This window comes from Tamandua tetradactyla, chromosome 15 (genome assembly GCF_023851605.1).
Source record: "Tamandua tetradactyla isolate mTamTet1 chromosome 15, mTamTet1.pri, whole genome shotgun sequence".
Lineage (NCBI taxonomy): Eukaryota > Metazoa > Chordata > Mammalia > Pilosa > Myrmecophagidae > Tamandua > Tamandua tetradactyla.
Window position 1 is genome coordinate 18,636,116 of NC_135341.1, and position 25,250 is coordinate 18,661,365.

At 38.7% G+C, this 25,250-nt stretch overlaps 1 protein-coding gene and 1 pseudogene across 7 annotated transcripts in view; both read left to right on the forward strand.

Annotated features, from left to right (window-relative positions):
- MAGI1 (membrane associated guanylate kinase, WW and PDZ domain containing 1) overlaps window positions 1-25,250 on the forward strand; it is a 708,398-nt gene that overhangs the window by 132,917 nt on the left and 550,231 nt on the right. The gene's annotated exons all lie outside the window — the stretch shown is intronic.
- Window positions 2,824-5,047, forward strand: LOC143656957 (rho GTPase-activating protein 28 pseudogene; annotated as a pseudogene).

Sequence of the window (25,250 nt, forward strand, 5' to 3'; positions counted from 1 at the left end):
CGAAAAACAAACATGTTTTCCCATTTTATTAAGGAAGCTGGTCCTAAGAGATTAACTCTTTGGCCAGGGTCTTGTGGCAAGTTTAGTAAGTGAATTGTTTCCAAAGTGCTGACCTCCATTCCTGAAATTAACCCTACTTTGTATGTGACTTGAAAAATACCTTTTTGTTACCTAATTTTAACAAATTATTGTTAAATAATTTTTAATTTAACCTTTTAAATAGGTTAAATTATTAACCTATTATTATTATTATTAACAAATTATTGCTAAATAACCTTTTTTTTTTTAACCAAAAGTCAGAATTTCCTACTTCTTGGCACTTAATTTTTGGACGAAACAGGGAACCCAAGATATGAGCTTCTTTTTAACCATGCTGAGATCTTAATGATCCATATGTGAATTATCCCTTTGTAACTTTACTCCCCAAATCCTCGTTGCCTCTCTTAGCCTGCTGCTCACCCACGCATTCCCCACCCCTGCCTTATTTTGGTCAGAGCAGGTTAGGCACAAACTCCAAATTTTATATACATGGTATTTATGGTTGAGCAACAGAACTTTTTTAAAAAAAGAGGATAGGCCTAAATTTCTTCTGTTTAGCTGAAGTCATGGTTTGTTCCATTTAGCTCTAAGTAGATTTCAAGCCTGGATTCAGGGACTCTCAAATGATCAGAACCTCATGCACAGAGAGAAGGTAAGGGTTTGGCCATCAGTAGCCGGTCAACAAAATAAACATTCCCAGAAATCATTATTTTCACATGCACTTCCCCCCTCCCTGCTTTCAAGTATTATCATCATCAGTGCTTGAAAACTTAGACCGTGGAAGACAAGTTTGGATTAAATCTGTTCCTTTGCTAGCTGTACATCCCCTATATTCAGCCTCGATGTACTTGTCTGTGAAATGAGATAGCACTGTCTATATTGTGGGGATTGAATTCAGTAGTGAATGGGCAACCACTTAGTAAAGTGGTATAATAAGTACTCAGTAATGGTAGATTAATTTATTATCTCCTTCATGCCAGTTACAATGCTGAGAAATAATTAAATGGACTGTAAGACCATGGTTTTATAATTTATTTGGAGAAATAGGGTACATGAAAAAATAAAAATATGTAGTAGTTAGGATTTATAAAAGTTTTGATGAGATGAAGAAGAGAGATCGTGGTGCTGGAGTAGTGGCTTTGAGTGAAAGTAATCAGGAATGGGGCTTTGGTGGTTTCCTGCGGTAATGCTGGATTGTTCTCACCAGGAGAAGGGGGAATGAGTGTGGATAACACACGTCTATCATGGCGGGCAGAGGCCTGAAGGTAGAAATCCATCCGTGATGGTGGTAGTTGATGAGTAGGGAGACTTGACTGGATTAGGACTTTTTGTCTGAAGTTGGGGAGTAAAGTTGAAGAAGTCCTTTGTGATTATGCTCTGTGGGTAACCGCAGCCCACTGTAGTCTTTTGGTGGAGGTGGAAGGTTACTGCTTGGTTTTCCAGCAAGCTATTTTTGATAATTAGTTCTTTAAAAACCAACACTAACTCTTTTCTCAAATTAGCTTATCATGTTTCCTACCTATTCCATATTGCCATGTCCCCATTATTTAACCAATAATAAATAACCAATTTGATTAGTATATAAACAAGTCACTCAAGATGGTAGCATACTGTATGGGTTGTTTTTCGCTGTTTTTTTTTTTGAGGATATTAATTTTTCCTCTGAAAGTACAGGCCACATTGCATTTATCTTTTTTTTTGTCCCCCAAGCATTTTTTATTTGAAAGAAATGGCATTTTCTTTTCAGGGAGGAATTACACACACCCTCTCCCCCCCAATTTGACATCCCCAGTTATATCTATCTCTTAATAAAGGTGTTACTTGAGGCTTTACTTTCACAGTCAAAACTATGTGAAAAGTATTTATTGTTTTATATTCAATCATTCAATGTAATTTCATCCAAACATGGACATATGGTTATGAACTAGCATTGTATAGGCATTATCTGCATCTGTTTATTTTGCTCTGAATTCCCAGATCCCTGAAATAAAGCTGGCAGCAGAGAACCAAAAATGTTTGCAGTTTACTGTGGTAGCTTTATTCGTGCTACTTTTTTTTTTTTTTTTTTTAAAGGAAAGACAGAGAGAAGGAAGGAAGGAAGGATAGAAGGAAGGAAGGAAGGAAGAAAGGGAAACATTTTTAAACATTTTCTTGTTTTATTGTATTCTGTTTCTCCGTTTTTGTTACATGGGCTGGGGCCGGGAATCGAACCGAGGTCCTCCGGCATAGCAGGCAAGCACTTTGCCCGCTGAGCCACCGCGGCCCGCCAATTCGTGCTACTTTAAGAAGAGCTGGGTGACAGAAAATAATTTTGGTACCAGAACTTCACTGATGTTGTCAGAGCAAGAAGAGAGATTTTATATGTGTAAATACAATTTGAGAGCAGTCTCTTTAGGAGGTGCTGTGAGCAGAAAGCTTTCCATAATAAGAACTCACTGCTGACAGCTGGAGGGGAGAGCAGCAAGCTGGGGCCTGGTCATGCCTGACTTTGGGAACAGGAATGCTAGGGCTGATGAGTTGATGAGCTGGTAGATGAGGGTGGCTGCCTTTGTTCCCAGGCGGAGGGCAGGCATGTGCCTAGGATGATGGAGGTCAGGGACCCTGGCTGTGTAGTGTGGACAGCCGGCCACTCCTTTGATCCCACTGCGTGTGCCTGCCCAGAGCCCGGGGACCAGGATGCAGCCACACGACAGGCCCCAGGGTGCCGCCAGCCAGCCCTGCAGCAGAATCACCACTTCACATCAGTAAGCAGAGATTGGCCTCACTCTTCAGCCTAGCAGGCCTTAGGACATCTGAAGTGATCTGCAGACACTCTGATCCACAAGGGGGGAAGGCTGCCTTCACATACGACAATGTTTCTCAACAGTGGGAGCTTTAAAAACATAAGAAAATGCATTCCTCGTCGCTGAAGAATTAGAAGGATGCTCTCCAATGAATTCCTATATTCTCCTGCATTTACTGTTCCAACTCAAACCTCCGTAGACAGTGCCTATGTGGAGGATTCCTGGCGTGAAATAGAAAGTAAAAGAGGACACACAGCATGGGAGGGCAGGAGGAGCACACGCCCACGGAGGCCAAGGCACTAGATGAGGGGAACTTGAAGCACAGTGGTTGCAAGATGTGGGCTTATCAACTCCGATCTCAGGTAATGAAGAGGAGGATGGCAAAGCTTTGCTCTCTACATTGACTTGAACCCAAGCAGCTGTGCTAAAAAAAGAGGTACAATGCATATACTCAAAACATGAGAAAAAGAATAAGCAGTCTGTCATGGATGTCAGAGATATCTTTGGAGTCAATGAGTCTCCTCCGGGTGACAGTGATGACAAGTACACTGCTGAATTGGATGTCACCCAGAAAGAGGAAGAGGTGGCACCAGTTATTTGAACCAGAAGTCCTGTGCGGGATGGTGCTTCTCTCACAGTACCTCTGGCAGACGGTTTCATGATGAAGAGACATGTGCAGTTCCCAGTGTGGGCTCCATGTCCGTACTCAAGACTTCCAGACATACCAGTTCATCCCGGTGGGTCACAGAAGCTTGCTCAGAATGCAAAGAGTGACGACTATTTGTAAAAGAACATTCCACAACACGTGGAAGAACTGTTCTTTGAAGTATCTTATTCAGAAATGGTTGCAGAGGTCCCAAAAGAAATAAATTTAAGTCAGATATTAAGAAAGAAAATAATGCTTTGAATTTATTATTCAGAAAACCAGATTTGGCTTAACTGAAGTAGGGGATCTGTCTGTCGAGGACATAAAGAACATCCACCATTTTCCTCTAATTGAATTGACTGCCTTTTTTGATACCTTTGGAATTCTACTGAAAAGAAACAATTTGGAAAAAGTAAAAGAACGAGACAGTGGCATTTTTGGTGTTCCACTTACAGTCCTATTGGACAGTGATTGAAAGAAAGACCTTGGAGCAAAAGTTCCTTTTGTATTGCAGAAATTTTTTGAGAGAGTTAAAGAATCGGATCTGGAATCTGAAGGAATTTTTTGACTTTTAGGGTTTACTGCCAAAGTCAAGCAATACTGAGAACTGGATGCCAAGTTTAATGCTGATTAATTTAAATGAGATAAAATGTGCCATAGAGAAGCTGCAGTAAGGTTGAAAGCATTTTTCAGGGAACTACCCACCTTTCTTTTCCCTATGGGATGTATACCTGCCTTCAGCAGGTTAATAGAAAGAGGGCTTCACATCAAAAAGCAATTTCAAGTCTTACATCTCATGATCATGGCTGTGCCTGATGCCAACAGATGATTGGCCCATACCCTCTTGACATTCTTCATTTGCCAATGAAGGCAAAAACCAAATGAGTGTGTGGAACATTTCTGCTGTTATGGCATCAAACCTTTTCTTCACCAGAAGCAAACATTCTGGTTATTGTTACTGTTAGCAAACACCACGGCCCACATCATCTGCCTTATGCTTAAGTGCCAGAAGATTCACTGGAAGTGTCTGTCTTTACTAATCACTTGAGTAAGAAGAATGAATGAATCCAGTATGCTGTTAGAGAAGTAGCTCCCGAGTGTAAAAAGCTGCTAAGGCAGAAGACCACAGAACAGGGGAGTATAAGCCTCAAGACTTCGAAGACACTGTAAGAAACACCCTCTTCAAGAAGAATGTCCGACGTACCAGAAGGAGTTGTAGAGGGTTCACGCCCCACTTCTCTCCAAGCTGTCTGTGGCCATTCAACTCAATAATCAAACCAAAGCCAAAGACATACTGGCAAAATATCATGACGAGAACGGTCATGTTTCATAGGAATGCATTAAGGTCCAGAACCCAAGGTTATATGAAATTAGGAGAAATAGAGCATGCTTTGTTGAAAACATCCTCTGATTTCCTCTTTGAGGGCAGCATTGCATATATCTAGATGCTTATATGCTGGATGTACATTGTGTAAACTTCTAAGCTGAGTGGGTGTTTAAACCCCACCCAGATTTTTAAAATAATCTCCAAAATCATTATTGTTATGCATTATCTGCCAAGATAATTCTGCTTTTGGTAAAAAAACAAACAAACAAAAAACGGTTTTCAACATGTTTGTTCCTAAAATCTTCTTGATGTTTGCTGAACCAAAGTGGCAGTGTCTTCTGGCATTGTCAATAAGAACAGAAGCTTTCCCATGCTGGCTCCTTGAAAGTGGAGGAAAGAGGGATACGATCCTTCCAAAAGGAAAGATAATTGAAAATGGGGACTTTCATCATTTCTAGTATTTTGACTTCAGAGCAGATATAAACTTGGTCCTATTCCTGGGGATAAGGAATACATTTTTTTTAGGTGTTCAAGGCTTCCAAACATAAGAGGTAAACAGACCTTTTAAATACTTATGTTATTTGGATCTATTGACCTTTTAAAGCAAGAAGCCAGAAATAACAATAATTTTGCTCAGCAAAACAGTCCAGATCTACTTTTCAAAGGGAAACCATTTCTAAAGTTAAATATGCAATGTTTATGCTTCCCAACTCACTCCTGAATTGAAGGGAGAAGAAATTCCGTCTGAAGAAAACTCTGTTGTTTGCGTTGTGTTGTATTCTATTATGACTGTTCATATCCTGGTGCAAATGAGTATCTCTCTTTCATTGACTATTGGACACTGATACCTTTAAAGCTTCTTTTCATGTGCATCGGTCCTCATGACAAGGCTTAGTTCATCAAAGGATGTTCTTACTCTTTTTTGCAGTTAACAGCCACTCACCTTCTATTTTCTTGTCATTATTTTGGTGCTCAGTGAATGTTTTCCCATGTGCCAGGCACAGATTCCATTTCTGATCAAACATATCATTTTCTCTATTTTACAACTGAAGGTACTCACTTTACGGCCACAATTTTAAGAATGCTTTTATCCAAGAATGCTGGAAAATACAGGTTTTGTATGATGGAAGGGCAGAATTTTTGTTTGTTAATCACATATGTGACCCAGCACTATGGATCAGCATCAGGCTGTAGCAAGAGATTCCTGTTTGGCCAACTGGAAACTGTCTCACTGTGGAGATCCTGGGGATCCGTTTTCCAGACCTTTAGTTGGCCAGAACAGAGACCCCTGGTTCGAATCTAGTGAAAATCTAAAACTTGCTGGGAATTGAACAGCTCTGCCCTCTGTCCTGAGAGAGCAGACATAGTCCTTCTAGGGTTTGCTAGAGATGGAGATAGAATTCTCATTTATCCCAGAATCGTACTTTGGATTGAAATACAAAGATTGAGATTTTGATGGATTTGAACAGTTTGAATGAGATTTAAGGCCCAAATGATTCTCTCCCTGTTCCAAAGAACAGACAAAAAAGTTGCGCATAAATACAAAAGGCGTTTTTAATGTATGTGACAAATCTCAGGACATCAGGTGACAATAATTTAAGCCCATAAATTCAAGAAATCTTTAGCATGCTGTATTGTAGCATTGATGTTTATAGAAACGTTGCTTATATTCAACATGTAGATAGTTACATTTCTGTCCATTAGAATTTTTTTATGTTTTCATAGAAAACGCAGAGATCTGTAAATTGGGTTAGATTATGTGAAATTTTTTATTTCCTTAGCCTGAAAACCCATTGTGTGGTAAACATTCATTGTGTAGCTTTACATTTATTACTACATTTGATCAGTTTTCAATGTGTGGCTAACTGGCATGTGAGTTTAAATAATGAATTTGGAGAGTCTGAAGAAATGCCTTTGTCCTTTTTTTGTGGTTCAAACAACAGGCAAAAATGCAGGAAATGTTTTATATAGTGTCTAAGATTCATGACATAATATGGTCGAAATGTGTGCTCACACAGAAGAAAATCTTCAAAACAGCCGCCTTTCACTTCTTTGTATATATGGAAACAATGACCAAGTCTTCTCATTGCATTTCCTCTCAGTAGAATAACCAAATTCTTTTGTGTTTATATCGAAAATTCTGAGACCTAGTTTTTTTTTTTTAATTTGCAAATTTTCATTTTCTATGACTGGAAACACATTAGAACCTATCCATAAATTCTAAAGGTTTAAGATTTACTCCAGATTGTCATCAGTTACTCACCACTTGCTGACATGTAAATTACATTGTTTCTGAATTTTTTATTTCTTATGTAGTTATAGATGTCAAAGATTTCAGCAGAATCAATGGTTTTAACCATTTTACTTTATCAAGGATGTTTGTCTACTTTTAAATAGCTGTTTAATATAGAAGGCACCTTGTCAATACCAGTATCATGGGATCCAAGTTTTATTTTTAGTTGTTTTACTTATCTAGCTGATTAGAGAGGAGTTTTTAGCACATTATTAGCGCAGGCTAATATTTTCATGGCTGAAGAGATTTTTGACTTATTTTATTTTCAAAGAATAAACAAATCCTTGCAGTTAAAATTAAAAGGTGTCACTTAAGTATCAAAAGAACTATCTTTGCCTCATTAAAGTTGTCCAAAATAGTTAATTACCTAAACTGTAAAAATGAATACCATATTTGCAAACTGAAGAAGGGTCAGTATCCTGGGTTTCAGAATTCTGTTCTTAATAGCTTCCCACCCAAGTACTCTTGGGAAAAATACTGTTGATGAAGAAAGTATTAGAGGAAGTCAACATTTTAGGAACAGTTTTTAGAAAAAGTGTTTTTTTTTTTAGAAAAAAAAATCTTGGACCTGGTATTTTTTCTTTCACTCTGGGGAGAAAAATAGATCCCTTTGTTAAGCAACTCACCTGGGGATATAATCTTTGTAATCATTGAATTTTGTACAAACTAAAACATTAATTTTTGACCTCTATTTAAAAAAAAATTTTTTTTGACGTTCTGTATTTTTTGAAGCATTAATTTTTAAAAAATGTATATATGGTACAAACTACCTCACTTGTATTTCTTAGGAAAAAATTAATGGACTTAAAAAACTTGTTACACACTGGCCCTGAGTCTCATTGTTTTTACTTCATTTAGCTTTCAATGTACATTTAATAGTATACATTCAATGATGTAAGGTAGTTTTTATTTATTTATTTATTTATTTTAACTTTTTTTATTAATTAAAAAAATTAACAAACAGAACATTGAGATCATTCCTTTCTATATATACAATCGGTAATTCTTAATATCATCACATAGTTGCATATTCATCATTTCTTAGAACATTTGCATCAATTTAGAAAAATAAATAAAAAGACAACAGAAAAAGAAATAAAACGATAACAGAGAAAAACAAGATTATACATACCATACCCTTTACCCCTCGCTTTCATTTACCACTAGCATTTCAAACTAAATTTATTTTAACATTTGTTCCCCCTATTATTTACTTTTATTCCATATGTTCTACTCTTCTGCTGATATAGTAGCTAAAAGGAGCATCAGACACAAGGTTTTCACATTCGCAGAGTCTCATTGTGAAAGCTTTATCATTCTTCAATCATCATCAAGAAACATGGCTACTTGAACACAGCTCTACATTTTCAGGCAATTCCCTCCAGCCTCTCCACTACATCTTGAACAACAAGGTGATATCTACTTAATGCATAAGAATAACCTCCAGGATGACCTCTCGACTCTGTTTGGAATCTCTCAGCCATTGACACTTTGTCTCATTTTACTCTTCCCCCTTTTGGTCGAGAAGGTTCTCTCAATCCCTTGATGTTAATTCTCAGCTCATTCTAGGGTTTTTCTCAGTCCCTTGAAGCTGAGTCTCAGCCCATTCCAGGATTCCCGTCCCACATTGCCAGGAAGGTCCACACCCCTGGGAGTCATGTCCCACGCAGAGGGGGGAGGGTGGTGAGACTGCTCGTTGTGTTGGCTGGAGAGAGAGGCCACATCTGAGCAACAAAAGAGGCTCTCTTGGGGGTGACTCTTAGGCCTAAATTTTAAGTAGACTTGACCTATCCTTTGTGGGGTTAAGTTTCATGTGAACAAACCCCAAACCTGGGGGCTCAGCCTATAGCTTTGGTTGTCCACACTGCTTGTGAGAATATCAAGAATTCAACTTGGGAAAGTTGAATTTCTCCCACTCTCACCATTCCCCGAAGGGGGCTTGCAAATACTTTTCCAGTCACTGATCAAATCACTCTGGGATTCATCGGGGCATCACTCTGGACAAACCAACAAAATCTCATGTGCTACCTGAGATTCCAAGTACTTATGACATTCAATCAAACTATCTACATGAGTTATATTAGGAAATGCTCTAGTCAAAATATAAATTTTGTAACAAATAAACAATTTTTGCTTTAGTCTCACACATAAGGTGACATTTTAAAGTATTAATTATCATCTATTTTCAGCACCCTGCAATAATGACATTCCTTTGTTCTTCCTCATGCAAGAACATTTTTAAAATTCGTACATTGTACATTTCACTATTATTATACACTCTAGGCATTCCTAGATTATACCATCTCGATCTTTACCATCTATCTTTCTTTCTGATTTCATTTATGTCCCCAGTCCTCCTCCCTCTATCATTCTCACATGCAGGTTCATTCAGTGTTTTAACATAATTACATTACTGTTAGGTAGTATTGTGCTGTCCATATCTGAGTTTTTATATTCAGTCCTGTTGCACAATCTGTATCCCTTCAGCTCCAATCACCCAATATCTCACCCTATTTCTATCTCCTGATGGTCTCTGTTACCAAGGAAATATTCTAAGTTTATTCACTAACGTCAGTTCATGTCAGTGAGACCATACAGTATTTGTCCTTTTGTTTCTGGCTAATCACACTCAGCATAATGTCCTTAAGGTCCATTCATGTTGTTACATACTTCATAACTTTATTCTGTCTTACAGCTGCATAATATTCCATCTTATGTAAATGTCACAGTTTGTTTAGTCAACTGTCTGTTGATGGACATTTTGGCTGTTTCCATCACTTGGTAATTGTTAATAATGCTGCTATAAACATGTAAATGTCCATTTGTGTCCTTGGCCTCGCGACCTTTGAGTAGAGACAGCATATACATGGGTCCTGTTTTTTAAACCATTCTGGCCAGACTATGTCTTTTGATTGGAGAGTTTAAGCCATTACATTCAGTGTTATTACTGTATGGGTAGTACTTTCTTCTACTATTTTTGCCTTCTGGATTTTATATCTCATATCTAATTTTCCTTCCTTTTACCTTTACTCATAGACTTCCTTTCTACACTCTTCTCCACACCTCTCTCTTCTGTCTTCATATCTGTCTCTAGTGTTCCCTTTAGTATTTCTTGCAGAGCTGGTCTCTTGGTCACAAATTCTCTCAGTGATTTTTTGTCTGAAAATGTTTTCATTTCTCCCTCATTTTTGAAGGACAGTTTCACTGGATATAGAATTCTTGATTGGCAGTTTTTCTCTTTTAATAATTTAAATATATTATCCCACTGTCTTCTCGCCTCCATGGTTTCTGCTGAGAGATCTGCGCATAGTCTTATTTGGCTTCCCTTGTATGTGATGGATTGCTTTTCTCTTGCTGCTTTCAAGATCTTCTCTTTCTCTTTGACCTCTGACATTCTGATTATTAAATGTCTTGGAGTATGTCTATTTGGATCTGTTCTCTTTGGGGTATGCTGCAGTTCTTGGATCTGTAATTTTAAGTCTTTCATAAGAGTAGGGAAATTTTCAGTGATAATATCCTCCATTAGTTTTTCTCCTCCTTTTCCATTCTCTTCTCCTTCTGGGATACCCACAACACGTATATTCATGCGCTTCATATTGTCTTTCAATTACCTGAGTCCCTGCTCATATTTTTCCATTTTTTTCCCTATAGTTTCTGTTTCTTGTTGGATTTCAGATGTTCTGTCCTCTGGTTCATTAATCCTATGTTGTGCCTCTCGAAATCTACCATTGTAGGTTTCCATTGTTTTTTTCATCTCTTCTACTGTGTCTTTCATCCCCATAAGTTCTGTGATTTGTTTTTTCAGACTTTCAGTTTCTTCTTTTTGTTCCTTCCTTGCCTTTTTTATATCCTCCCTCTATTCATTGATTTGGTTTTTGATGAGGTTTTCCATGTCTGCTTGTATATTCTGAATTAGTTGTTTCAGCTCCTGTATGTCATTTGAATTGTTGGTTTGTTCCTTTGACTGGGCCATATCTTCAATTTCCTTAGTGTGATTTGTTGTTTTTTTGCTGGCGTCTAGGCATTTAATTACCTTAATTAGTTTATTCTGGAGATTGCTTTCACTTCTTTTATCTAGGGTTTTCTTGCTGGATGAATTTGTTGTCTATCTGTTCTTTGACATTCTGTTCAGCTTTATCTGAACCTTAAGCTTAAATTTTGTTTAACAGAGGAGAATTTTTCAGTTCTTGTTTTCTTGTTTCTTGCCCTGCTTGTGTGGTACCTTTCCCTCACACTCACTTAGGAGGGTCTGCTTAGATATTATAGACCCCAGCCAGATTTTCCCAGACCAAACTGGCCTCCTATCAGGAGAAAAGAGTCACCTGCGTCAGTTTTCCCTGAGCATGAGACCCAGCAGATTGAAAGACTTTTCTGTGAAGTCTCTGGACTCTGTTTTTCTTATCCTGCCCAGTATGTGGCACTTGTCTGACTGCAGGTCCCACCAGCATAAGATGATGAGTAACTTTGGCTGGGGGGTTGTTGGAGACAGAGGAGAGGTTGTAGGCTGGTTTTAATGGTTTCAAATTACCAAGCCCTGGTGTCTGAATTCCTTGATGGAGGGATTCCACCTGGGTGGGCCTTCACCCCTCCCCTGGGGAAGGCACAGGCTCCAGATAAGCCCCCAAAAGAGCTCACTTCTGCCTATGCCTGGGGCAGTTGCAGCCTGAAAAGTCCTGCTGCTGTATCCAGAGGCAGTCAAGCCTTTGTAGATACACAGCCACAAAAACCTGTTTCCTTCTTTTTTTCCCCCTTTTTCTGTCAGTCCTGCCCCCTTGGTGCCGGGGTAAAAATGAGCAACCTCCGCTTTGATCAGGTTCACCTAAGCTGGGGGCCTATTTTTAGTAGTCAGAATTTGTTAATTAGTTCCACAGTTGGCGTTTGATTGTGCCCAGTCACTGCTGCTGGTAAAGTCCTTTCCTTTCCCCTCTGGGAAGTGACCTGTGGGGGAGGGGCACTGGCCGCCGCAGCTTTGGGAACTCACGGTTCGGGGGGGGGGGGCTGCTCGCAGCCGGTCCGGCTGGTCCAGACTGGGGTATGCTGTGTGTCTGATCACTGACGTGGCCCCAGGAGCTGTTCTGTACTGTTTCTGGTTATTTAGCAGTTGTTCTGGAGGACAAACTATAACGCACACGTTGTTAAGCCGCCATCTTGACCCGGAACTCCCTGTAAGGTAGTTTTAACTAAAGCTTTCAAACCAAAATTTTCTGTAACTGTGATCTTTAATGTACTCTGAGAGAATTTGTGTCCCTAAATCAGTCATGTGTTTTTAACCATGTTCAGATGCACGTTTTCAAGTGTAGGAATTAATAGTCATCTTTTCTTTCAGACATTTTTCAGTTCTTTTCCACATGCTACACTTGACTGAAAAGTGATATGAGATAAAAATGTCTTTTCTTTCAATCATATTTCACAATGTATTAGTGGACTGTAAAGAATAAATAATGGGATTAAATGGTTAAAAAAACCCTCTCAACTCTACTCCAAAATAGACGCCCTAAAACTCGATTCCCAACTGCGCACAGGTTGGCATTATAAAAGGGCATCCCTAGAAGAACCCTATTTTTAAATAGCTAGAATTCATCCTCCATATTTTAAAACCATAAACTTAACACGTGTATGTTGAAATTGATCTGCATCATCATGACATGCTGTGAATAAGCAGACTTCCGAGTTCCAGCCCCGCAGTGCTGCAGAAGGAAAGGAGAGCACTGTCAGCTGGCCTTATTTTTAAAGACCAAGAGAATCCCTAATGATAAGGCAGATTGAAAAGCTGCCCTGAAGAGTTTGTTGGAAAGAGTGAGCCTGGAGAGGGGGAAGTTGGTCAGGGAGTCCTAATGTGCTTTAAATTGGACAGCTTAGATTTCAGATTTTTGCATCCTAACCTGCTTCATAGAGGATGATAGGGGATGATTTGGAGGCCTAGTGAAAGTTGTTCATTTTAGAAACATAAAGGACAGTTATGGGCAGTGTTTGTAGAGGGAAGAATGTTAACGGCAGGTAAAAAAAGTTAGTGTTTTGTGCATTGATCATTTTCTTTGTATATCACTTTTTTTGTGTGCTGTATGTGACTTAGCAAAATATCCAATATCTGGTCTCTTCTGTTATTTTGTATTTATTTAGGAGAACTTTTTCTTCAGGGTATGTTTGTGTATATGGCATGCATGGCATCTGGTATATTTATCCTACGTTAACTTTCATTCTCTTTCTCTCTTTCTTTGTAAGTTGTACTTTCAGGGAGTTTACATGTCCCAAAATATCAGGTAGTGATAAGCACTAGAGAGAAAGTAAACCAGGGTGTATTAGTTTCCCAGGGCTGCCATAACAAAGTACCACAAACGGGGCACAGAAAACAACAGAAATATGTTCTCTTGCAGAAGTCTTTCATGCTGTTCTGGAATCCAAATGTTGGTTCCTTCTGGAATCTCTGAAGGAGAATCTGTTCCAAGCCTGTGTCCTAGCTTATGGGGGCCTGCTGGCATTCCTTGGCCTTGTGGCAGCATAACTCCAGTCTCTGCCTTCACATTCACATGGCCACCTTCGTTGTGTCTTTCAGTGTCCAAATGTCTCTCTCCTTTCTCTTAAAAGAAAAAAACCAGAGCAGAACACAAATCACTGGATTTAGGGTTCATCCTAAATCCAAGATGATTTCCTCTCAAGACCTTTAAATAATTACATCTGCAAAGACCTCATTTCAAAATAAGGTCATGCTCTGAGGTTCCAGGTGTACATGAATTTTGGGGGACACTATTCAACCCACTATTCAGGAGACTTTGATAGAGAGTGACGAAAGGGGGATAACATGTGATAGGGTATTCCTGGTAGACCCCTTAGAGGTGATGACATCTGATATACGACTAAGGCAGGGATGTGGATACCTGGAGACGAAAATGTTTCTGGCAGTGAGAACAGCAAGTGTCGAGGCTCTGAGGCAGGAAGAAGTCTAGAAAAGCCACAGGATGTTTGAGGAAAGTAATTGCAGGGGGTGAAGTGGGTGGGAAGGAATAGATTGAGCAGGTTCAGTAGTATTAAAGCAAAGTTCTCTAGAAAGATTAGTGGTGACTCTAAGGAGATTCACGTCTGAGCAATGTGAAACACCAGATCTGCTGAAGCTTTCAGTCTGAGAACTGTTGAAGCCCTTTGATAAAGTGATTTTGGAGGGCAGAGAATTCCTAGATATCGAGTACATATGTGCTTTTGGCTTTAAGCGCTCTCTTTGCTTTGAAATTTGCTTATATTTAAATAATGATGGGTTGATTGGCTGAGCTGTTAGAAGATACAAGAAGACAGTGGTGAAAGCACTAGACATGTGGTAACTTTCAAGTAATTTAGCACCAGAGACCTGGGTTCAAGTCTTGATTCTATCACTGACAAGCTGTAGGATTTTGGGTTAGTAACATAACCTCAAAAGCCTCAGTCTGTAAAAAGATGACTATATCCATTTGCTAGAGTTACTGGAAGGAATAAAATATGAAATGTCTATTATTAATAACATACTTATTAATAAATAAATAATGTTTTGTATCATATTTGAAACCAAAGAGCTCAGAAGAAATATTCTTAGAAAATGGAATAATCTAATGAAGGATTAGGCAGTAGAGTAGAACTAAACGTTATTTATATCATTATTTTTATCCCTAAGTTTTAAGGAGAGCTAATTCCAGTGTTTTTGTTATTTAAGTAAATGAGAGACAAGTCTCTTCTCAATGAATTTGTGGATCAATGCTAGATTCAATGGGAAATCTCGTTTTTCTCACCGCTGTTCAGGTAGTTTAAACCTGCTAGGATGACTGTGGGCTTTGGCTTAGAATGTATTTCAATTTTTCTTTGTCTTTGATATTTCCTTTTAGGGTTTAATGGAAGCGTTGACTTTTTGTAGATTCTGCGTAGGGTAGGAATGGACTTGGAAGCCTGGGGTAACCGTCCACTCTGGAAAGAAGCCTATCCACAACCTCTGTCTACACTGCAGCACAACCCTTATGCCATGACTAAACTATTCTTCTTCAGAATAGGCTGAAAATTTGCTTGCTTCTATCTGAGCCCCCTTTAAGCTCTGATGCATCCTTATTGAAACCTTCACTTCCTATTGTAACTCACCTTGATCTCTCCCATCCCTGAATTCATTTAAGACCATGCTCTTCCTTTCCTAGTTTAGCCCTCTTTGATGTAATGTATTCTCTTTATTGTTAGATGCTGTCATTTTCAAGATGCACCTTTAGGATAATAGCATTTTCAGGAAGAAAAATGACACGCTTCTATGTTATTAGGTAATGCAAAACACATGCTCAAATATAGACATGTTAAAAAAAAAAATGAACATATGCAAGGTTATGTTTCTACAAAGGGAATATGTTAATTGTGCAAAACCCAGCCCAGAAATTCCATTATTCCAGCATTTGAATAACACTCAGAAAACTCTTTGTTACCTGCAGAAGTGACTAAAAAATCTGTCAGATGACGACTCCTGATCTTTGATGGAAAGTTTCTTTTTAGGTATGTCATCTTTTACTGCCTGGTAGTGTGAATGGCATAGAGTCCTCAACTACATTTTCTTCCTTTTCCGTACCTTCTGATAAGTGTTACCCCCAGTACTGTGCTGGTCTGCAAACCCTCTTTTTCGTTATGTGTCCACAGGGACATATGTGCAGAAATTGAGAGTAAGCATTTAGAAGATTTTATAGCAATTTCCCAGAGTAACATTATGTCTGTGATGTGTTTTCTTTTTGTTTTACTAGTAATTTTTATTATATCTTAATACATTTGTAACCAGAAACCTGTAGTCTTTCCCCACAAGTAGTTCGAGAAGCAGCACTCTAAAGCAGTGGTTTTCAACCCTAGTTGCCCAGTAGACTCACCTGGAGGAGCTTTCTAAAAATCCTGGGGGCCATAATGCATATCAGTTAAATCAAAATCTTGGGGGTGGGGTGGCGCAGCCATGAGTGTTGTTTTAAAGCCCATTCTGTTATTGTAATGAGTGCCGTGGTTGAGATGCCCTGTGTAGAGCACAGAGCATTTTGCAGAGATGTACCTGAATGCTTGCTGATTTCCATAAAAGATTTAAAGTCTTCACGGTGGGGCCTTTTCTTGTCCTGTTGCTTGCTTAAGCTCTGCCTCACAATGTTGCTGGAGATGGGCAACCTGGGGATGTATTCCCTGTCTTCCTTAGCTGTTCAGTTCTTACCATGCCAGGTTCTTGCAAATTCGTGGCCTTTCCTCGTGGAGCTTCCTGACAAATGGGGCTTGGGAGATAGAATGTGTTATGGATTGAATCGTGCCTCCCAGTTCTTAATTCCTGGTCTTGTAAATGTGAACATATGTAGAAACAGGATCTTTCAAGATATTGTCAGTTTAGATAGGCTGATCTGGATTAGAGCGGACTCTTAAATTCAATATGAGTGCTATCCTTATAGGTAGAAGAAATTTGGACACAGACAGAAGGGAGGCATGTGATGGAGGCAGAGACTGAGTTATGCCACAAGCCAAGAAACATCACGGACTGCTTTCAGAACACTACAGATTTCATGGGAAGCATGGTCCTGCCAAAACCTTGATTTTGAACTTCTGAGTTCTAGAACTATGAGACAATACCTTTCTAATGTTTAAAGCTAACTAGTTTGTGATATTTTGTTACAGCAGCCCTGGCAAACCAAGATAAGGTATAATGTAAAATGAATGCCTAGTTAAGTCTGTATATATATATATATATATATATATATATTTTATATATATAAATATATATATATATATTTTTTCCCCATGGGCAGGCACCGGGAACTGAACCCAGGTCTCCAGCATGGCAGGCAAGAACTCTGCCACTGAACCACCGTTGCCCTCGTTAAATATTTTGGCAGTGATATGAACTAAATGTGTAGGTGATGTATATTAGGCAGGGTGGTTTGAGATATGGAGAATGAGAGAGAGCCCAGATGGAAAAACAGAGAAGAGGAGATTCTGGGCTAAGGGGTGGTGTGAACAAAGGTCTAGAAGTGGGTGGAGCTGAAAGTGTCAAATGAGGCTAAGTCAAGGGAGAGTTGTGGGAATTGGGAACTGGTTTGGGGAGAGGAGCAGAGGCCAGGCCACAGGGCCTTGAAAGCCAGGTGGAGTTTGGAGTTTGTTCCAAAGGACAGTGGCAAATCGTTGGAGGGATTAAAACAGGCAGTGAACTTCCTCTCACCCAGGCTGATTTCTCAGAGATTGAATAACTCTTTGGAGATGTGGTAGACAAGAAGGGGCCTGAGATTAGGGGACTTTATGGGCCTTTGTAATCCTGAGACTGTGATTCAGGTCAAGTGGCTAAAATAGGAAACAAAGCGGCTGATTCTCCTTGTTGCCTGTTTGGTAGAAAGATCAGCTCTCGTTGTGGCAGTGTTCTTTACTTTCCCCAAAAGTTGGAAAGATGACAGCTGAATCATAAAATTATTTTATACTCAGACAACTTACCCCCAAATTAAGTTATTTGGGTCCTTTTCTAATTCCCTAGGTTTTTATGGTTTTAAAGGATTTAGATTATTTTCTGTGTCTGATTTTAGTCAGTCAAAAAACGGAGTCATTTTTAAAATGCACTTAGGAACTTTGATGAAAACAAACTGGTAAAGAATGAAAACCAAAAATCTTTTAGGACGTACCTGCTTTCCCTCTGATAAGAAAGCTAATCTGTGGGGAGGGGGCACATGTGTGTGTGTTTTGTGGTTTTGTGCATACACATGTGTGCACATGTGAAGGCTCTTCTGGGTTATATTATGATTGATAAGTCGTTTTATGAGTGATTACTATGTGCTACGAATTTAATTCTCACCACCACCGTGTGAGGGAGGCACTGCTCTTGCTCCTATTTTGTAGATGAGGAAACTGAGCCTTAAAGAGGAGAAATGACTTGTCCAAGGTCACAGCCAATTAGGAAAAGGCAGCCCACAGGCTAAGCTCTTACTCCCTGCTCCTGCACTACTGTAAGACTTCAAGCTGAGAAGCTCCAGCCATGTGTGGACTTCGTCGGTGGCTTCTTTTTACCTGTTTAGTCCCCGTGGTCTGGTGGTCTTGTTCCAGCCATTTAGTGACACTGATCACCTTTCACGCTCCTCCTTTTGATCCTTAATGTCTGATTTTCAGGCATTACCATAACTTTAGATTTCCTTTGTGTTGCCTGATATTATCAGTAATGTTGAAAAATCCCTCTTATTCTTAAGCTTGGGCAGAGAGCCTGTGTCCTTACCTTCCTGTTGGCTCCCTGATGGGAGAGCATGCTCAGTTTCCTGCACTCAGGTGAGGGCAGACACTTAGGCCGTCCCGCCCCATTTACTGAGTTGCTGAAAGATCCCTGGCTACTGATCTGAAATTGGAATAAGGGGGAGGGAGTCGCAGGCTGGTACAGGTAAGAACGCCTGCTCCCCACAGCTGTAACAGCCCTTCTCCTTGTGGCTTCATGAGGGCCCCAGGTGCTTCCTGCAGGAATGAATGACTCCATGTGGGGGTTTCCTTACTTTTCCTCTTCTAAGGGCTAGGGTGATCCTTGCCTGCTGAACTTGGTGTCTATTGGTCCTTGTCTTCCTGTATTGCTTGGAATTTCATTGTTAAGGAGCCATCTTGGCTCTTTTTGTTTTTGTCCTTTTTGAAATGGGCGTCCGTTCAGATTGATGGCAGTCTGTGGAGTCTATCCTTGTCAGACATCCTGGAAGTAGGAGCACAAATCTAGAAAATGATTTTCTGGAAGGTTACAGCTCAAGAGAGGCAAGAGGGCTCTCTCTCTCTCCCCTTGAATTTTGTTTGCCGCCTTCTATTTGTGAAGTACTAAAATACCACCTTTTGAGATTATTGTTCAGTAAAACAAGCAAATACAGATAGTTATTCCCTGCTATTGCTATATTAAAAATTGTCATTAATTTAGATCAGAGACCAATGATATTTTTTGCATTCTTTAGTGTTAAGCATCATGGGGGAAAATTAAGAAGTATGTGTTGTCCTTTGGAGACCATGGTAGTTCTGATCAAATGATGAAAGTGGTGCTTTTTAAATAAAATAATGAAAATTTAAAACCTGGTGAGTATTTTCCAAAGCAGAATGAGTATGTACTAGTAAAAGTGGTGATTATTGAAACACTGTGGGATAACAGGCACTTGTGAGAGTTTTTAGACATTCTTGGTTGTATAAATGCAAATTCATGGAGGTTGCTTAGGAAATGAGAACAGTAGAAATAGTCTATACATAATTTGCTGTTTTCCCAGAAACTGGGGATTGGACCAGAGCCCTGGTATAGCTTGAACAGAAGTTATTTGTGTATGTAGATAAACCATTTTTACCATTCTGAAGCTCAGCAGAAATATTTTTCAATAGGAAAAAAAAAAAGCAAAAAACCTTGCCATTGCAATTCTTTATTTTCCACAGTGGTAGCAAGCAGTAAGTGAAAGAATGTTTTTAACTGAAATCACAGAACCTCAGCTTAGCCAAACTTTTAGTTGCTTCCTCTGAAGAGCATTTTGCCAGAGTTTCAAACAAGACTGTACAGGAAAGGAAAAGAAGGAGGTATGTACAGACACTGAAAACACTGTGGAAAAGCACCCGTAACGCCGGCTGATTTGGCCACCAAGGATGAACAGAAATGTCGTCCATATACTTCCCCGCGATTCCCGCATCCTTGTTCTGGGCTCCTGTGGTAGACTCGTCATCTCTTCAAGGGTCACATGGGGCTATTCGTCCTTCCCTTTCTGTGGCCTCATATTTTTCTTTTTTGACCATTGATTATTTTGGTTAGAGTATGTAGAACTCTGAGTTGCAAATGGTAGAAGAATTTTGAGTAAAAATAAAAGTGGGTAAGGGACATAGCCAAAACTTAGAAACATTGAGACTAAAGATTTTGAATATTAGTTTTTTCTGTGTCTTCCCCTTAATACACCCTTGCTTTGTTTTTCTATTCTTATCTCACAGTGGACCTGCCCACTTCCCAGCCCTGAGCATAGCTGTCTGCTGCTCTTAGATATATACATTTCTTCCTCTCAAGGGCTAATAGTCCTTACCGCAAATTTTATGGAGAGAAACTTAGATGGGTCTTGAATCGACAGGTTATCTTCCCATGGGCCCAAAAACTGTGGCCAGTGCTGGGGAGTTAGATACAAACTTGGTGGTGGGAAGGGTGTCTGTTGTAACCAGTAGATAGGGGTAGGACAATCACTAGAATATTAGGGAGGCAGTGTTGGCTGACAACCCAATAGTTTTCACCACAGTTGGTTTTTTATGATTGTTTGATCTCTTTATAACTTTCCACCATGATTCCAAATTCAAATGATGCTGAATATTTATGTGCACGGAGTTGGACAGATATGACAAAGTAAATGGGTGCTGTTATTACTAAGTGAGCATTTATTGCATGTCTGTTCTATACTAAACCCTGATTCATGTTTAATACTAGACAGTTAATACTGACATATTTAACCTCACCCACACCTTTATTACCTCTTCACAATTATATCCCTGTGTTTTGTTTTTGTTTTTTTTTTTTTTTGGCTTTTAAAAAGGGGAATTTAATGAGTTGCTAGTTTACCGTTCTGAGGCTGAGAAAATGTCCCAATTAAAACAAGTTTATAGAAATGTCCAGTCTAAGGCATCCAGGGAAAAATACCTTGGTTCAAAAAGGCTGATGAAGTTCAGGGTTTCTCTCTCAAGTGAGAAGGCACATGGTAAACACAATCAGGGCTTCTCTCTCGGCTGGAAGGGCACATGGCGAATACAGCGTCGTCTTCTAGCTTTCTCTCCTGGCTTCTGGTTTCATGAAGCTCCCTGGGAGGTGTCTTCCTTCTTCATCTCCAAAGGTCGCTGGCTGGTGGACTCTCTGCTTTGTAGTGTTGCTCTCTCTCTATATTCCTGTGTTTTTTCCTTTCTTTCTTTTTTTTTGTCTGCTGTGTGTGTGTGGTGGGGGGGGTCATATTTCATTCTTTTTCTATGTGAGTATCCTGTTATTGCAACACCATTTGTTGAATTTTTTTGTGAGAGGGAAGAGCAAAGGCCAGGAATTGAACCTGGAGAATTCTACTACTGAACTACCCTTGCGCACGCAATCCCTGTGTTTTCTGTACGCCTCTTACCCTTCATATCACTGTAGCAAGTTTGAAGTTTAGTTTATGATGTGAATTATTCCTGAGTACTTTTCATGTCCTGGGCGGTGGCTGAGATTTTAGAATGTTAATGAATTCAAGGAGGCATGACATAGAAAGATAAGAAATGTAACGGACTCCTTGTTTCCTTGCAGTAATGTCCAACATGTGACAGTTGTGTATAGACTGCCCCATAGCCTGTCCTCATAGACATACAAAGAAGCATAATTTCCCAGAAGGATAGAATGCTCATTCATGGAACTCATGATAATGTGGAAACTGATGTGAAATTTTTTTTGGAACTTTACTTAATTATTCTCTTTGATCTAAGCTTACAAGATATGTTTCATGAGATAAGTGAAAAATATTCCTTCCTCCAGTTCTTTGGAAGCAAGATGTGGATTTCTGTGGCTTAAGACCATTTAATGCTCTCACTTTGGGCTTGAAACTTCCATGGTATCTGGAAAATTAATGCATCAGAGAGAGGTTTGTTTAAGTTGTATTCCCTAATCCAGTTTTAACTTTAATCCACGTTTGCAAGTCTAATTCAAACTGTAAACAAGTTAGCTGAAAGTGTATTAGAAATTATATTTTTAAAAAATCTCTGTGAGGTCTTTGTCGTACATGTGGAGAATTAACCTTGATGCCGAGGTCCTTGTATAAATGAATTTTCCAGCATTAAAAATAGAGACAAATCGTAGTTGCTCAGTATCCAGCCCTCTTTATTTATCCCTCTGGTATTGTTGCCCGTGACGGGTTTTAACCCGGTCATATGAAAGGGCAGGCAGTGTTTTGGCCTGGGTGTCATTTCCACTACCTGTCAGTGCCTCTGAAAGCATCTCATCTTTTCCGGAGGTTGACATTCCTCCCGTGCCTTTCTGTCATCAGTTTTCATTTCATGATACGCCTCATCTCTTCAGATAGATGATCATAAAGGTACATGTTATTAGTAAGAATTAGAGAGAGAAACAATATGACCTGAGTAACTATGAACTTCCTGCCTCTGAAAATTGTTTTCATGGACTTGTATCTTCGTGGTTTTTGTTTTACAGTGTAAACGCATTTTCTATTTGTGAAAGAAATCTTTTTGAGACATATTCTTTTGTCATTGGTTGCTGTTGGTCTTATTTGTTGTTTTGTGTCAATATATTTTGAAGGAATTTGTATAGTAAGCTTTTCAAAATAGTAATAGAAACGATTACCATTTTGCTAAAATGAAGCGCTTACAAATGAATGAGCCATCAATTTACTCCTATTTTCAATACTTACAACAATGCAGATTTCAGGTTCTTCTTTTGTTTTTGTTGTATGTGTGGGTATGTAAGTATAATTATGCATGCACACATGTGTAGATACAATGCAAACATATGCATACCGAATTTTTTAAAATAATGCCTAATTTACATGATGTGACACTAAATTTTCTATTTTGTTGCTTTTCACTAGGCTATCATAAAATTGTATTCCCCACTCCCCTCCTTTTTTAAAAAAAATTTTTTTTCAAGTTTTCAATGGACTGTTGTTTGACGAAATAAAGTGATGTTTGAGTTTGGATTTCCTGGGCAAAATGCCTGGCAGAAATAGATAAATCAAGAAAAGTACTTTTGAACAGGGATTCTATAGGGAAAAAATCATTAAACTGGCTGGCATATCAAACTCTGGCTTATGATCAGCCTTATCTCAAGCATTTATTCTTAAGTATTCTGTAGAAAGAGCTTCTTTATGGCTATAACTTGAGCTAAATATTTGGATCTAGGTCATTTAAGTTCATTTTAGGAGCAAATATCTGCATTCTCTGAAAAGCATATACCTTTAAAAGTGGCATATATAGTAGAATGTAGGTGAAATAATTAAATGTTTTCCATTATTTTTTAATATCAAAAAGTGGTGCATGTTAATTATTAATATTAGAAAGAATAGATAAAAATATCACTTGTTAATCCCACCAATCAAATGTACCAGTGTTATCCTTTCAGGCTATGTTCACTTAAAGGTACTGTGAGCATAGTACCTTTTATAGTAAAGTATACTATTTATTTTTTATTTGCTTTCTCACTGCCTTGTAAATCATGAACATGTTGCCATGTCAAAATAAACAAATAAACCCAAAACCTAATTTTATACTATAATTTTAAGGGTTTGCTTAGAATTCCATTGTATGAACATATTATAGTATATATAACTGTTTCTGATTGTTGTATGTCTAGTATTTCACATCCTTGTAGCTAAATCCTTGTCCATGTGATTGATGATTTTTTGGGAAGAGTTTCCCTGTGTAGAATTGCTGAACCTAAGGTTTTGTAGTTTCTAAGTATTTTTCTTTTCTTTTTGTTTTATATACATACATATCATATCAGATTGTTCTCTATTGATAACTCTCCTGTCAGCAATGGGCATGGTTGTGCAATTATTGTCGTAAGTATTGTTAGTTGAAATAATAATTATTATTATAATAATTATTATTGCTATTATTTAATATCCTGGTAGTTTCAGTCTTTCCTGGGTCATCAGTTTTCTTCTCTGCCAAATTCTGTTACCTGGCCTGAATTAGAGGTCATTTGCAACATTTGTCCTTTGACCGCTGAGAGAGAAATACCACAACTGGTAGAGATATGATCTGTGTGGTGCTTTCTCACATCAGCCATACTGTTGAGTGTTGTTGGTCTAGTCCTCTTTGAGCATCCCTTTTTGGGTGTTGCTGTGATAGAATGGTAATAGGTTCATGCTGGAAAGAGCAGTGAATGTTTGCAGTATAGAAAATCCAGGTATCTGTGGGCTTTTAAGCAGCTAAAGTATTGCTGAATAATTAATAGATTTCCAGGGAGATGTTAATGTCTGTGGTTGGACATTATTTGGGGCTTAATGCACATTATAATTTGATTATTGGAGAACCATTTCAGAGGAGAAAAGTGTTTAAATATCAGAGATAGACACTGTTTCTCAGTAGGCATTAGTTTGGATGAAGCTTCACCATCTAAATGACTTTGCTTTGAATGTAGCTGTTAACTAGGCACTTGGTACTTAAAACTATGATGAATTTAGGTTAACTTATTCACTTTTATGGAAAAAAAAGCTGCAGGCTAGATGGTCATTAATCATATCAAGAGTCTTTGTAGAAATTTCAAAAGAAAGAAGTTGGTTCGTGTTTGAAGACAAAGGTAATACCTGCTGTGCCATGCTTTCTGGAATGGATTAGAGTAATTTTGAGATTCTGGCCTCTGATTCTGAGATGATTAGTGTGATTTTTAAACCTCAAGGTGTCGCTAACTCAGACCCGAAAATGACCTGTGTATTTCACATATTATGTTCGTTAATGTCCTTGGCCAAGACATTGGAGAGAAAAGGGACTGAGAAAGACGTGCTGCATCTTTTTGAGACATTCTGTCTTTTGTACTTGTTATGAATCCATCTAGGGAGAAAGTGCTGATGCTGCCCACTTATAATTAAGACACATTTGTTGAAGAGATACAGTCAGTTTTATGCTTGGTGTTTTACTCAACCCAATGGTTGACTGATGGATTTATTGTTAAGTTGTGCAAGACCATGTATATATTACTAAATCTCCAATGAAAATGACAGAAATCTAAAAAAGGGAAGTCTTGATTTGTTTTAATGAATAACATTATTTAGCACCTCCATATCTTCTCTATTGTTCCGCTCTATTCGGAAATGCCACAGTGATGGGCATGTGTTGTTTTGACCTGATGTGAATATTCCATGACAACAGTAAACATTCACATTGCAGGTTTTCATGAGGCAATAAATCTGGATGATGCAAGCGACCTCAGCCGGCAATAAAGATGTGTTATGAAATTTCCCATGCCAGAAGAAACACTCATAGCTGGGATTGGCACTTTCAAGGCTGTTGAAGGTTATGACGGAGGACTCTCCTTTTGGACTTGGCATCAGATAGACTTAGTGGCTCATTGGGTTCATTATGTTGCCTGGGTATGTCCTACTTAGGCTTAATTGAATTGTTTGCACCACTGTCCTAGGTCGTTCCAGTGCTTCTGAGGACTCTTTTTGCACAGTACTCTTGGTATTTCATTTCTCTTTTCTTACACTCATCCTCAGGAAAAAGAAA